We start from the raw sequence: 17,051 nt of genomic DNA on the forward strand, positions 1-17,051 counted from the left end.
TAGAAAAAAAACAATAAAAAACAATCTGCTTCCCTTTGTCCTGCATTTGTGTCCTTCTATCGTCATACACCTCCAATCCTAAGTGCACAGATATTTTGCTAAACAAACACAGATGCATTTTCTTTACCTGCTTTCCCATGCAGAGTCGCGGGGGAGCTGGTGCCAATCTCTAGCGGTCATTGTGCGAGAGGCAGGCTACATCCTGTCCTTCACAGACAACAAAAGCAGTGATTCTGAGAAATGAAGGGCGTTGTAGCTTGCTTTGTGCATGCATACGATTGTTTCGAGTGTTGGAAACCATAATAACAATGGGGTTGTTTTTTTTTTATTTGTTTGTTTTTTATTTGTCAACATCTGGCTGGCTTTGACTGGATCCTGTATCTATGATCAAGTACTAAAAAGATCAAGGACTGAGGACAGGGGAGAAATGGTTAAAAAAAAAAAAGCAAAAAATATTGCTACATATTTAGGTTAGCATGGGTATATTTGCTGCAATTTCTGTTTTTCATCTGGAAAGAAAATTAGCTGTATGTCATTTTTAGAAAAAAAAAAAAAAAAACATTTTTTTTTGACAAAAAATAATTAGAATGGTGTGTCAAGGCCCAGATCTCTGGATTGATGACAGTCAATATCCCGCAGGTGTATAATTGTATGATCTTAACACATCTGTCTTTTGCTTCCCACAGATTAGATCAGCTGCTGCCCACGCTGGATTTTGCCGTTTCCATCGCTGGCAGTAACTCTGGACTTAACTCTCCACTTCTGTGCCTGGAATGAGAATTTTATTGCACATTATGCAGCCTAATGAGGTAAGAGATTAAGATGTTGCCCTTGCATTGCTCTGGCCGTATTAGTGCATTGGATTCAAAATGACCCTACACAGCTACTTCTCTCGATATTGTTTGGGGTGAGAGTGATGGAGTGGTCGGTGATTACTCCACTAGTATTAAATCTGAATGTAATTTGAGCTATGGAAGCTGGAGTTAGTTGATATGGATTACTTGTGACCTTTTAGGAAGCCAGACAGCTGTCTTTTTATGAAATATTTTCCTGAGAAAAAAACAAACAAATAGGAAAAAACAAAACAAAAAACAGCCATTGTGAAGACTAATTATTTGGCTTAAATTAAACACATTTTTCTTTATTTCTCTTTTAAATAAATGCAATAAAAACAATGTTGGTGTGACTAAGTGGGTGATGCAGAGATATAAGACACTGGATATTTGGGAACCACCAGCCTCCTTACATAGTTTGTCTTTTTACAGGGAAGGCATCTTTTGTGCTAGGAAATTACATGTTTCCAGCTTTTCTTTAGAAATGTGATGAACTTGAAACCTTTATCTACAATAAATGCAATAAATGTGTGCAAATTATCTGTAACAACTATGCTCCCCCCCCCCCAATTTCCTCTCTGTGCAGCAGTTGGTACCGTTAGTAAAAATGTTTGCAACAATAAATAAATATTTGAAATTTTGGTTACACAGGCAAATGTCTATATTTGATTGATCTTTGCAAACATTCGTGCATTATATGACCTTAAAAAACGTCATTCACACAGATTACTGAACCCACATTACTGTCAGTAATTTGAACTCCTGAGTTCTGTGGTGTGGCTGCCTGAAATGACCTCAACATGAATCATATATTAGTTACATCTGCCCATGGTACACAGTGACAATGTTTCTGCTTGTTTTCATACTGAGTTAAAGGCTATTTCTTGTTGCTTTAAAACGTGACATTTAATGTGTCGGAATGACTTGCAAAGAGATGGCTTTGGTGCTCATTAGGAGACAATGTAGACAATCGACCTGACACTGTTGGCTTGGCTGGAAACATTATTAGGGTGAAAGAAGAGAATGAAGGAAAGTGTTACTGGACTAACATGCAAAAACATCTTTAGTTTGAGATTCACTGGACACCATTCTAATTAACTCCCCTTCACCTTGCAACTCTTGACTTTTTTTTTTTTTTTACAGAGCCCTTACATCTGAATGTTTAAGACCAGAAGTGAAAAATACATGCGTAGGATTACAAAACTAACTAAAATGTAGTTGGAGACTATGCAATGTTATTTTGAATTGCATTTCTATTGCTCCATTTAGATGCTGTGGTATACAGTATAACAACGTAGTAAAATATTGCTATCCCGCAATTTGTAATTATTAATTGTTAAAACATTAATTATCACCTACATGCAAAATGCAATAAACAGGCAAAAATGTTGTTGTTTTTTTACCTATGCATACTCATTTTTCTAAAGTTTTAGCTAAATATTTCATAAACTACTGAACAAGTAGATACACATAGTGTATACACCTGATTACCTTTTGGAGTCAACCCAATTCAAGATAGTCACCATAATTGACCCAACAATGCACAAAAATATTTAGAACTAAGTTAATTTTACAGATATTGATCTACAAGATATTCATCTTCATTTTTGTTATGATAGTAGCTGAGCGAAATCTGCAACACATTTGTTGAGTAATTATACACGGCCTTTGTTTAAAATGTTGGCTTTAATTGTTGGAGTCAATCTTGTCTGTTTGCAAGAAAAAATATCTAATCATATTTAATCTAATCTAATCACTTGACAAGTTATAAGGACACTTGGAAAATAATAATTGGATATACTGTACATCTAGAACTAATACACCTCAGAGTCAACATTATTCAAGACAGCCATGCATTTATCTTAGAACATGAGTATGTGCTGTGATGGACAGACTGGACAAACATTGACTTTTTTTATTCCTCGTCTTTGGCTGGCAAGTCTTTTACAAAGGGAAGTATAAAATCAAAATCCAGCTTGCTCTGGTTTTCTCAAGATAGATAATCCTATGAACTGCCTAAAATATTTCATTTTTGACAGGTAAATGGTTAAAGGTTCACACTTATAAAGCACCTTTTTAACTTCCCTCTGGTTTTGCAAGCCACTTTACAAGAATTCTCAACCCGTTCACACACACTTATACAGAGTTTTTTATTATTATTATATTGTATACACACTCTATGTACATCACTTTTTATTTTACAGATTTTACATGTTGTAAATTGCAGATTTTATTAATATTATAAGTCAACAGTATCAGTATTTTTTTTTTTTAGGTTACTGTGGGATAAATGTGTGATTTAGCTTTAAATTCCCTTTTTTATAACTTTCTTGTTAATCTTAAACAGATATTTTCATCTGGGGAAAACAGAAATACCAGTTACATGTTGTATACATGTACAAGAGAATGTTTTTTTCATTGTTTGCCCTTCACATTAAAATGGTGCAGCTGGACATGTGTTGTAACTGGAAAGCGCAGTTTCCCAGAGCTGTGGCTATGACCTTAAGAAAAGGATTTGTTTCAGCCTAGATATTGACCTGGGAGGTAAGGACCTCTGTTTCTTCAGGTCAGCATGCTACTCAGTGTTTGCGTTGCACACAATGCTGCAGGACCATAATGGGCAGCTATGGTATTGATCGGGCTGAGTGTAAAGGCAACTGAGATGTGAGTTCACAATCAAGATACTGTAATTCTCTGATCTCTATCTGGGTACTCTTTGTAGAGAGCCTCCAGTTTGTAAGTGTGATGTCTGGAGGTTTAAATTTCTCTGAATAGGGGAGCAAGAACACTATCTCTTGACCCTTGGTTAAGCAGTATATTATTATTTTATTTTATTTATTTTTTACGATGTGAAGAGAAAGATCACAACTTTCTTGGAATACGTGTATGAGAGAGCTTCTGATCCAACCAAGCAGATTGAGTATTTGACCCCAAGCTCTTGCATCTTTTACATACTATTAAAACTTTATAACCTCCAAGTTTAGATCTACAGATTTCCCAAATGACTGGAAATCATGAATTAAACATTTTTGTTTTAAGTGTATGTTGCAGCATATACCCTTATCGTATGCCGGTAAATCAAGGCACACTAACCTCCAAGGTCAGTGTCAGTGTCTTGACTTAGAAACACCGCTTGTCAGGATAGGTGAGAAGCTTATGCCACCTGATTTTTTTTTTCTTTTCTTTTTCCTGCCATTCTGCAGTCTGCCGGCTAGAGGACGTATTTAGCAGCAGACATGGACACGTTTGACCTCAGTCAGTGAGACACAAGCTGGATTACCTGGTGATACCATCCTGATTCTCTAATCCCAGATCTGTCTTGCAAAGATTAGCGCTGAGAAAATCAACCACATGCGAGGCTGACAAGTGACATGCCTTAACATCCCACTGAGCTCCCCCTCCCCCACCAGTCTTTTTTTTTTTTTTTTCCCTAAAACCATATTGCAAATAATTTTCAGTAAATACTTTCTGGACTTACAGTGCTTTTAAAGTATTTATTGAACCTTTTTCAGCTTTCCCAACCATTGCTCTCATTAGAACATGAAACACCCCATGAGTAGGGGAGGAAGGAAGCTGTTCATCGGGCTTTATCAGGAGAAAAACAAAACATGTATCATCCTTACATTTACACTTCAGCTGAGCTGGTTCATCACTGTAAATCATATCTGGTCATTATGTTTTGCTTTTAAGTAGCTAATAGTATGTACTATATTATTATTATTATTATTATTATTATTATTATTATTATTATTATTATTATTATTATTATTATTATTATTGTTGTTGTTGTTGTTGTTGTTGTTGTTATTGTGCATTAGGTCTGGATCAAAAATCAATAATGCAATAATTTGGAGTTTTTTTGTAATATAGATACAACATATTGCAATAGTTTAATATAATGTAATACTGTTTAATTCAACATTGACCAATCACCCTATTATACCCAGATTCCATTTTAAGATATTAGACCAGAACAAAAAAATGAATTTCAGCTAAACATGCAAAACAATCTAAATGTATTATCTCTCTCTGGATTTTCAGGATGGGAGACAGAGGTAGCTGCGATGCCTTAGAAGTGCCTGGAAAAAAAAATACTAGAAAAGTACAAGCAGATGTTAAGAAATAGCTGTTAAGCTTTATACTCAATATATTTAATTTATTTCCAACTCCTACTATTGACACTTAATTTTAGGTGTGATGCTAAAAACAAACTTTTTTCTGTGTGTTTGTTTAGTTTAGTCAAATTAAAACCAGACTAATCCACTTTAGGCAAATTCAAACCATTTTCCACACTCTTAAAATTGATAAAATTGATAGTTTTCTTATCACTTTATAAAGAATATAAGTAGGTGCATATAACTGCTTTATAAACTTTCCACATTGTGTTCTAATTAACAGAAGTCATCGTGACTTGGAAGACAGAGTGTTTTATACAAACCATTCATAACAATAATCCATTCCTGACCAGCATTCACATTGTGGCATTCACCTCTTACTGAGTAGGACCTCGCGTTGTGAAATTGTCATTTGAAGCATGGATTAACTGAAATGTTAGCAACATCTCATTTAACACCTGTGGATTCTGGAGTGGAGGTTTTTTTTTCTTTTTTTTTTAAATTATACTTGGTTCCCACAGATAGCATTAGATTGATATCTTGTGAAGTTATATGTCAGAGGAATGCCTGAGAATCTGTGTCAATTTCTGTAAACCATCAGTATTTGGCTTTTGTGGCGCCCACTGCTGTCCTGCTCTGCTTTGGAGGTTGTTGGGTGGGTGTGGTAGGGGTCGGCAGGTGGCATAAATCAAAGCAAGGTTCATGTTATATTCATATGGATGTTAGATTTTGCAAGTAGAGCATTGTGTTTATATGTGATGAGCAGTAATATTCTTCTTTTTTTCTGAAATGTTATCACATATCTGTGCATGTGATTAAAAATGTATGCTTGCTTTTGTTTTATTTTTTTTCTCAGAAACCTCAAATTTACATGTACTGTGGGGCATGGGAAAACTACTGTGTGTAAAGAATGTGTTTCATGGCTACATAGCACACTTTGGTGTTAAAAAACATTGAGAGCTGCCTCCTGAGAACACAGACTTTGTGGGATTTGAAACCAGACCTGCATACAGATCAAGATGCTTACTTGTGGTTGAGCATACTGCTTTTTCAAGATTATGGAGCCTGATTCCCCCCCAAAAATGTATTGCATTGCTCCAACATAGACATTATATTTTGGTGCATTATAATACAATCTATGTACTGACATAAATTTATCTGCATTATGTCTTATTTTGAGATCCTCACAAGATTTATTGAAAGAGAAAATGTTATTAATATTCAAAGCAATGATGTTCTAAAAAGACTTTTAAGATAGTAGTATTATACTTAAAATAATACTTTTTTTTTTTCATTTGGTGTAAATGTGGATTGACAAATCAGTGCATGATCTGCTGAGCACTCAGGCTAAAGCAAACTTAATCTGTTCTGTCTGGCCCTACATTTCCTGGTAACATTATGCTTTTCCAACTCAGCTTGACATTTCAAGGCAGCGATGTCTGCTGTTCTCTTGAGTTTTCTATTGCAAATGCTTTGTTTGCTGTTATAAAGACAGTTTAGACACATGCTGATCATCCAGTTCTGTACTTGTTTTACCACCCACATACACATTTTAATATCAGCATATATTGGTCCTAAACATTGTGATCAATGGCTGACACTTTTTACCAGTGAATATCAGTGATGTGAACATCATTTTTTTAATGTATTTGAGCTGCTAAGAATGATAGGATTTTTTTGTCTTTTTTTTTTTTGTTTGTTTATTTTCTTCAACAGTGGTTTCTCTTTGCAATTCTTCCATAAAGTTTAGACTGGGGAAGAATCCGGGCAACAGTTATTGTAGCTCAGTTTCTCCCATCTGACCTGCTGAAGCTTGGAACTCCTTCAGAGTGCTCACAGGTGTCTTGGTGGCCTCACTATTCTCCTTCTTCCACAGTTACTCAGTTAGGAAATGCTTATGGCCTTGGAAATCCTTTTGTATCCATCCCCTGACATGTATATTTTGACAGAGTTAAGTTAGGACAGTCAATTTAAAGGGGGTAGATATTTATGCAATCACCTATTTTTTATTGATATTACATTTTAGAAATTTGATTTCACTTTGACATTAAAAGTTTTTTATATTTTTCAGTGTTTATATATATATATATATATATATATATATATATACAGTTTATTTTTGTTTGTTTTTTCAGGCTTGTTAAAGAAAATTGTCAATACCACCAAAAAGCACATTTTTGCCACTAAAGCTCATACCATTTATGTGTTTAAAGAGACTGAGAGCCTTAGGGCCTTGGCATACTTTTTGCATTTGCAAGCCATCGGGACCTTGCAGACGCAGTCTTCTTTGTCTGTTGTGAGTTTGGCACCACCTTTTGAATGGGAGTTTTAGCCTTTCACATTCACTGTCATTGTACGCAGTCACAAAAATCTGGGTTGCACATAACCATCCGTTGAGAGAACTATTGTACCTTTGTGAACAAGTAAAAATGATGAAAATTACATCTCAAAGGTTGTGCGATTGAGCTTACAGTAGAGTGGACATGAAACTTTAAATTTCCCTTTACCCCTTCACCTATATACCAAAAAGAATGAATGCCAAACCTCCAGTCTGAACATACAAAAAAAGTGTAATGCTAAGGTACTAGCGTAAGGCAAAAGTATCTGGCCTTAGTCTATTTGTTTTAGTGTGATATTGTAATGCTCAGGTGCAATATGCAAAGAAGTTTGAAACCATATACTGGACTTCTAAGAAATATGCTACCATGTAGGTAGAAACTATGTATATCCAGAAAACTATCTTATTCTGAACTGTAATGATTCAGTCGTACTACTGTTCATTTCTATTAAGATTTAAAATGCTCCAACCTAGCAGGTGCTGGGCAAAATAAAACATGCTCACTCACAAATTACCAATGTCTGTTCATAGACAGCAGACTGTTTCATTACTCATAAGAAATTGATATGAGCTATATGTATATATAGTCTAACCGAGGTGGGTTAATATAAAATTTCATAGAGGTGCAGCTACTCTATTGGCAAAAAATATTGAAATGACTTGAACATGTTTTTTTTGTTTTGTTTTGTTTTTTTCATACAGTTGAAAACAGGAAAGCTCATTAATGAAGGAAAGATAGAAATTTCTACAACTGTTTTGTATCTGTTATTACTAGTGACAGCCATTAGTCAAACAGTAATCTCCCCCAAAATTTTAATATCTTATTTTCAATTTATAATATTGCTTTTCCTTGAAATACTGATTTTCTTTTTCATACTCTGTTTATTCATTTAGCTACAGTCTAACATTTACTAACTTTTGAATGCTTAAGCTATGGAGTGTAAGACAGTTCGAGTGGCGCAGGTGTCTCTACATTGCTTCGTCTTTATGTGAAAGACATCTGACAGCGTTGATATCCACTGAACAGCTTTAGTTCAGGCTTCAGGCACCTTTCAGCTCGTCTCATCTGCCGCAAATCCTTCAAACCCTTAGTTGGTGTTGCTGCAGCAAACAAGCTTGTCACTTTATGTCTTATCAAACGCTCTTGACTCAGCATAATGAAAGAGAAGCTCTTAAAGTCACTACCAAAATGTGACTTGTATGCTTACTAGAAGTGCCAACTGTGTTTAACCATTTCAGAATATGTAAAAGACACTAAAAATGATCCTCTGACCCGTCAGCATTCAGAGATTTTGGCCTACATAATGGAATACATCTTGAGACAGATACTGATAGGGGACTTCAATATTGGAAAGTTTAACTTTTCTAAAGTATTCCAGTCCAGTTGCATTATGTCAGTTACTTGTTTTGTTGCTGGTCATGCAGAATGAAGCTTTGCACTGTTTAACTGAAATAACTATAGACTTCCTGGGGAAATATGTTACTTTGATGACTGTGTATGTCTCAACAAAAATCCAATATACACCTCTGCATCAGTTGTACCCTTACAAAACCATCCCCACTGATGCACACCCCTACCACTACAGAAGCTAGCTTGTACAGATTTTGCTGATAAGATGAATGGACTTTCTTATCTTTGACACATGCAGCCCAACTTTTCTTTTCCTTTCCCAAAAGCAGGCTCAAAGTTTGACTCACCTGAGCAGAGAATGCATGTCCACTAACATTCTTTCTATCAAAGATGAGCTCATGCCAAGAGAGCTTAGCAGAGCTTCCGCTCAGAGTTGATGTATTTCTTGCCTTTAGTGTTATAAACTTTCAGGTTCCATTTTTTTGGATGCAGGAGCTCTGACTGTGTTGAATCAGAATGGTTTTTCAAGGTACACCCAAGCCCATGTGGCTATATTGATCACAGAGGCATGACAGCATTTCATGCATTGCTGCCTGAGGGTTCGAAGGTCACGTAGATCTAACTCTGGTTTCTGACCTTGGTTTTTATGCACAGATTTCCCCAGACTCCCTGAATCATGTCACAATGATACACTGAAACTCTCTCTCTCTCTCTCTCTCTCTCTCTCTCTCTCTCTCTCTCTCTCTCTCTCTCTCTCTCTCTCTCTCTCTCTCTTCATAGTATTCTCTTATGGCATTTGGCAATTTGGCACAATCCGAGTGTTTAAATGTAAACCTGATCATGAATAGTCATCTGTAGCTGGTCTTGCTACTCAGCTGCTATATTTGAAACTCTGCCAGGCAGTCATGTTTGGTTAACAAGATCCAGCTCCTATCTAAATGAATGGAGAAAGAACAGTAATTGTAATTTCAGTAGTCATTGAGGCATACACACCTGCTTTAGAAAATTATTGATTAAAACTGATAAAAAAACAGCTTGAAAACTTTGGTAGCTTTACTGATAAATAAAGTTTAAAGGTATTCTTTCTGATATGTTACTTCTATCAACATATATTTGGGTTTTATAATAATAGCTCATTTATAGCCTCATTTTGAGTGCTGGTATAAAGTAGACAAAATCAATATTTTTAAATGTTTAAAAACAGACTAAAATGATTAAGCAGTTAAGGTAAAACTCTAGTTTGAAGTAGTACAGTTCATCCCAATAAAAAGCAATTATTTCTCAAAACTAGACATTTCTGGAATTTACTCTTTCATGTTTACATTTAGGACAGTGTTTACATTTAGGACAGTTTTTCCACCAAAGCAGTCTCATTGCAATAGTTTGGAGCCAGTACTTGCTTAGCACCAGCTCTTTGTGTGTTGACTACTGGCCCTAGCACCATAATAAAATTCAAAGAATTTTTTTTTTTTTTTTAATTAAGCTTTTTTGATAGGCTAGAACAAAGAACCAACTATTTAAAGGTTTGCAACTGGACTTTGAATAATAACCAACTAAAATGTTGTACCATGTTAGAAAAAAATTGCAATAATAAAAAAATTGAGTTATTGTAGCTTCTTTAATTTTTTCAAGCTGTTCTAACTCAAGACAGAACAATAATAAATAGATAAAAAACTTGAACCTCAACACTGATGAGATGTTGGAGGATCACTGGAGTATCATGAGCTATTTATCTCTTTTTTTCTGGTTCTTTGTTTCAAAAAAGGTTCATAGCATTCCGACTGCTGTACAGAGCCACATTCATAGCTGCCATGGATGTCATTTTAAAGTGTTTTTTAAGTGTGTTCAAGTATAAATGCTCTTCATAACAATTTATAAACCTTGTCAGTTTTCTTTATGTCATCAGCTTGTATGTTTCGATCCTCCTCTGAATGGTGTGTAAAAATCCTCTTTTCTAAACTGTTCATAAATACCATTTGGTAGCTGGAAATTTACTAGGATAATTGGGTCATCTTGAAAAAAAAAGAAAGGAAAAAAAAACCTAATTCTTATTTGACTAGCACCGTCTGTTGTTCAAAACAGCATGCATGAGCTAGACTTACTGTATATGATGACTTTTTTTTCAAGGAATAATTAGTTAGGCTATGTAAAAACAAAATCAAACAAGCAAACAAACAAAAAAGTGTAACTTTAAATAATGAGGTAATTGACTAAAATCCCTTTTGCAGTTTCATTGTTTGTGTGTAAATGCCTACAGACTATGACTAAGAGAGAAATACTCCACATAGCTTAGTTCAGTTACTGTTACCTCCGAATATTTTTTTGTATTATATAATAGCCCTAGAAATGTGGCTATGACTTATTTAGAGCAAGGTCTTAATCAAGTAAATATTAAAAAAATTGATTTGGATATAAAGGTAGTTGTGTCAATAGCACACTTAGTTAAATGCTACGGAGGTAATGTTGCACTGTTTTATCACCCACTAACAATGTTTCTGAAAGTGCCTGACCTTTAAATAAATAAATAACTAAATAAAATTCAGAAATAGCTTCTCTGGTTGTTCTGGCTTTGTAAAAAAAACTATATAGTAAAACAGGTTAATGCAGATGATTTATTTGGTCAAAGATTTATGCGTCTGTCTCACCCTGTAGCTGGATGTTGAGAAGGTGGAGGAGTAAGTCTATGTTTACATTCTGTTTAAACCCAGGATGATTTAACTGGTCACGTTGTTAATTATATCGGTGCGTCATGTTACAAATTTTTATTGTCAGTGGTCTCTTTGTTAATTCAAAGTGCCTGCCCTTTCAGAGGTCCCTGCTCAGCCCTGCTCTCTAGCTTGCCCCATGGCCAGATACATAAAGTTAATGCATGTGTGGAGTCACCTCTCATCTCAGTTAAACTATCCAGAGTCCTGTAGTCATAGATTTGCTCCATTATTTGCTGTCTCACAAGACCATTGACCTGAAAGATGTAATGAATCCATGTTTTTAGGCCTACTGTTTTCCAAAGCATCTTTCTTGATGCACCAGTTGTTAACTATTATTCGCCATGCAGTCTCTCATCCAGCTATTATCCTGGATGATTCAGTGCCTTGTGGTCACTTTGCCTGCCCCGATATTAAAGTTCTGTCTTGGATTTCATCCACATCTGCAGTACTTGGATGCATTATTGATCACATCAATGATTCAAAGGGCAAAGTGAGCTACAGGCAGGTAAGAAATGACAATATTAATAAAATAATACTGTTGGTTGTGTTCGAATTTAGGGAGTCATTTAGTTTGTAAATAGAGAATTGACAACATTTCAATGTCTTCATTGTGTAAAGATAGAATTTTAGTGAAGGGAGGTGGATCAGGGAGGGCAAATAGGGTTTTAGCCTTAAAGATAATACATAAAAGCACAGTGTTGTGATCATGAGAGAATTTTAACTTTTTTGTTTTATTCTGTCATTTTCTAAACCCAATTTAAGCTATTCAAGGTCCATTACAGGCCCGACAAAAAGACATAAAACACTTGTGCTGATGCACACGCACTCCTAAGGTCAATTCAGTATTTCCAGTTAACCTGAAATGCACATTTATGGACTGCTAGAGAAAACATAAGCAGTGCTAAAATGTGAATTGACCATACATACTCAATACAAAAGAGATGCTAGGTTTAAGAGATTCAAACCATTGTACTTCTTGCAACACTGCAAGCCACCAAAATTCAGTCTATCTATCTATCTATCTATCTATCTATCTATCTATCTATCTATCTATCTATCTATCTATCTATCTATCTATCTATCTATCTATCTATCTATCTATCTATCTATCTATCTATCTATCTATCTATCTATCTATCTATCTATCTATCTATCTATCTATCTATCCGTCCGTCCATCCGTCCATCCATCCAGTGAGAGGGAGATGTTAGCACGAAATATAGAAACAAAATACATGACTACAGTAAAATTTATGAATAAAGTATAAAAGTATATTATACTAGATGTGAACTTCAGTGATCATTTATTTCTTTCAGAATTTGATAATTTCAATTCAACTGTGTGTGTGTTATTTTTGGTGTCAGTGTGAACTAAAACGCACAAAGTGAGTCCTGATTTAGTTAGTCAGGGTCTTCAAATGAGATCTTTTTGCATGAGTGGACAGAAGTCCTTGGGGCACTGCCGGGGGCAAGAGCGCCCTGTGTTGCAGAGTTTCCAACATTAACCTGCAAAACATGTATAGTTTGAGGTATAAAGGCATAACTTTATCACAGGTGCAGCATGCCATCATTCACACTTATATATCCAGGATTGCAAGAAAGCCAGGTGTCCACCGGCAATGTCAAATATTCTCCTTCAAAGAGTGGAGCATTTCCGTTGGTGCATTGTTCCACATGTGAAATATTAAATATTTATTTCACAGCAACATTTGAGTCTTGTCAGACAGAAGCTGGAAAAGGTAAGTTTCCAAACAAAATCAATGGGTAAGTGTGTGCATATATAGGAAACAACAATGTGACCTTTTATTTGAAGTACAAAAAATACAACAGCACACCTACAAATAGTTTTTAACACAAACTCAAATTATGTCTTTTTCTGGAACTTACATCTATTATTTAACTTTTTTTGTTTCTTTGTTTTCTTTTCTTTTCTTTCTGTTGTTATTGGATACAACTTTCACTTTTTCTTGGTATGTACAGAACAAAAGGTAACAGCAAAACAGAAATACAGTCTCATTACATTTCTTGGAGCTTTCTTAAAATGATTATTCAGAGTTGAAGAGTGTTGCATTGGAATTATGTATCAGTCAGACCAGGGTTTAGAGACATACAATAGCACTATTTTTACTTGACTGATTAAGTTTAGGCTATGATAAGATCAAATTTGGGTTAGGAAACCAAAACCAAATAGATGTCTCCAGGTAGATGTCTGCAAAAGGCACTTAAAATACTAAAGAAATTCCTTAGTTTAATATATTAAACAAACAAAAGAAAACGCCACCAAAAACACAAATATTTTCTAATTTTCTAATTTCTAAATAAGGCTGGCTGGATATAAGCCCAGGCATCTATGTTTTCCTCATGGAAAGTGGATGTATTATAAGTCTGTAGTGTATGCTTGAAAACACAACTTATTATTACATTAGTGTTTATTATTTCCCAACCTATATATTTTAACATTTTATTTTCATTAGCAGTTGCTCCTCATTAAGTGAAAGCACATTCATCCCATTGATGTTCTCGTTACTCTCTTTATTTCCTGTGTCAGGTCATTACTCACGGTATGGATAGTACCACTTGACACACAAGTGCATGAGTCAAAGGCAGTTTTGTCATAGAATTGATTTGTTCCTTAGTTAACTGTTAATTGTTGGTTTTTGTCAGTTGCCTCAAATGTTCTCACTGCTTCCTTGTTGCAGTTAACATTTAGTGTCAGATCTATTTAAGTGTAACTTCCACATTTCATGTTTGCAATAGATATAAATAAGTAGTTTGTGTTTCTATACTTCAGTATGCAAACAAGATGTGTAACAATTAACTGTAATCTCTTTTTATATAGTGGTTAGGGCTGTTTCCTGCCAGCAAGAAAGTTGCAGGATCACTTCCTGGCCTGGGGGCTTTCTGGGTGGAGTCTGCATGTTCTCCATATGTATACACGGGTTTACTCCAGGTACTCTGGTTTCCTCCCACAGACCAAAAAGATGCATATTAGGTTAAACTCCAAATTGTCCCTTGGTGAGAGTTTGAATGGCTGTCTCGTTTGTCTCTATGATGGACTTGTGACCTGTCCAGGGTGTCTCTCTGTCTGTCGCACAGTGACTACTGGAGGTAGGCACCAGCCCCCTGCGACCCGGAAAGGAGAAGCGTGTAAAGAAAATGTATGAATTTTACATAGATGTAGATATAGATGTGTCTATTGTTTTTGTTCATGCATTCAAAACCCTTTACTTCCCTAACAACTTCAAAACCAATCTCTTTACTAGGATCATTGGGTCATCTTGAAAAAAAAAAGAAAGGAAAAAAAAATCTCTAAATCCTTTATCCACTTACAGCAAAGTCCTGTGGATGCACTCACTGTTGCATCTAACAAGTGCTCACACAATTGTGCATTAGAGACTGTAGCAGCCTTTGCGAGGCAGCATATTTGTCAGCAAGACGCTTAATGCATTCTAATGAGAAAATGGTGTGTTTTCAGAGACCACAGCAAAGACAAAGATTTGTTTGATTCCTGAGCAGCAATTTGTTTTGACTGGGTAAGAGCTCCTGAGTGGGAATATTTCCGCAGAGGGAAGAGTAGTATGTGGATTTTTAAATGGTGGAGCAGCGTACAACCTTGACAGTCGTCAACCACATATAAATTAGATGTGTTGCAAGAGGCAAACAAATTCCCAGTCCTGCCCTGGTGATGTTTGTCTCCCAGCTTCAGCATATCCCACTGCTGCTGCCATTTGTCTCTGTCCACAGCAGTTTCTGTGCACACACCCACCCATACCAGCAGCTCGAAACAAGATTCACTCAAGTGCGTAATCCCTCAGTTCTGCCTCGTTGTGATTAATTGACCAAATATCTCTCATATATGAAGGGTCCACAGAAACAGCTTTGATAATTAAAAAGAAGGGAAAAAACTGGTAGACCACAAAAAAAATCTGGTACACCATGTCCTCACAGGTTTATTCACTTGCAAACTAGTCCAAGGAACACATTGTAATCACAGAGTATCGTTAGAGGCTCTTCACCAATTAGACCCCCTGACAAAATGATTTACTGACATGTCATTAAACACCCGTCAGGGAAATGGATATCATGCAGTGAAATGGTCCTTTGGATCAATACCCAAATAAGCTCTAAAGCATTGTGCAGCTTGTTGTCAGGGAAAACTGTTTACAGAGTTTCACACTCAAGCAAGTTCTCCAGGCCCTCATTAGTGATATTGTGCTCTTCTTATTAGTGTCATATAGGTTTAGAGGCTTTTGTTTATGGTGTAAGTTTACCTTTGGCTGCGGTTTTATGAACTTCATTCTTTCCATTTTCATATTTCACCATAACTCTGACAGTTTCCAAACCTAGACGGGAATTAAAAGCTGTTCCTGCTGATAAAGAAGCACAAAAAGTTTTCACAGCAACAGTGCCAGGTACTCGACAAGAAGCTGACTGTGATGCAGACTCAAAGGTTGTCAGCTGCTTGCACGAGGTCGTGTCTTCTGTTTATACAGGATGCTCCCACTGTGACACATGCGTGTTTATTTATTCACTGCCTCTGAATGATATCTGGTAAACCTTTGGTCTTATTGACGTGCAGGAAAGGGAAGAATGACTGAGCGGTAGGCTCAGAATATATTGTTGGAATATTTCCACAGACTTATGAAATGAATCTATCACATGCAATTTGTGCTAGTTAAATCAAACACAACTGACATATACAGACATGAACAGTAGCACAAAATGAATAATTTAATATATATGTATATAGATAACCATTGTGATCTAAAAGAGGATGGACATTTTATTTAACTGCATTTTACTAAATGCCACAACATAAAGTGAGCAAAGGAAGCTCGTGTCTAAAGAACTCTACTCTCAAAGCAAAGCATGACTAGTTGGTTCAGAGTAACATGCAGAAGGTTTAGGACCTGCCTGTTTTTCTTTCTTTCATATCTGCAGGGCAGAAATGTTTCCTGATCATCAACAGCAGTTGATTATGAAACTGTATGGCAAGCCAAGTAGGTTATAAGTTGTCTGTATGGCAAACCATTTGTGTTTTGATTCAGCATCTATGATTTCAAGCATCCTTTGCCCGTATTACCACTCAGCTAGTTAACTTTATTATTATTATTATTATTATTAGTTCTGTTTTTGTTTTTTGTAATTAGATGTTATTTACTTCTGTGTTGCTTTTATTTCAAACAAACTTGTTTTGTTATGTTTTTTTGCAATTTCTTCTGTTGTTTGTTTTGCCAGTTTGTTTTTTTTTAATCCAAAATATATACTTTTTTTTAACAGAGGACTTTATCAAATTTCCTATTTTTCTGCTGCTTATAAGACACTGTTTACAATTCAATTAGAAAAAAAATGACAAATTAAAAACAAAAACAGAAAAACTGTTGCGTAAGACCTAACATTTTTATGACTTGTATGCAATGAGATTGGGAGAGCATTGGCAACAACTCTACCAAAAATAAAGAAAAAAGGGGAATTTTCATTAAACAATAATCCATAGAAGCATAAAAAAACTATTAATAAAACTTTTAATTTATTAACTTGTTACTGTTGTACCAAACTCATATTGATGGTAAAGATTCTCAGTCATCCAGGTCATGGTAAATCCAAGAGAAGGTTAAAAACAAAAACAATTGGACTTCTGTTCTGTAGCTGAAGACGGTTCACTTCTCATCTGAATAGCAATGTAAATATATTAAATAGGCTTATC

The 17,051-nt window shown here is 35.4% G+C and overlaps 1 protein-coding gene across 1 annotated transcript in view; it reads left to right on the plus strand.

Moving 5' to 3' along the window:
• Positions 1 to 675: 675 nt before the first annotated feature.
• LOC108234726 (cadherin-18) overlaps positions 676 to 17,051 on the plus strand; it is a 130,554-nt gene continuing 114,178 nt past the window's right edge. The window contains exon 1 of the mRNA XM_017414127.3: positions 676 to 809. The gene's annotated coding sequence lies outside the window, so the exon portion shown is untranslated. The remainder of the gene's footprint in view (positions 810 to 17,051) is intronic.

This window comes from Kryptolebias marmoratus, linkage group LG21 (genome assembly GCF_001649575.2).
Source record: "Kryptolebias marmoratus isolate JLee-2015 linkage group LG21, ASM164957v2, whole genome shotgun sequence".
Classification (NCBI taxonomy): Eukaryota; Metazoa; Chordata; class Actinopteri; order Cyprinodontiformes; family Rivulidae; genus Kryptolebias; species Kryptolebias marmoratus.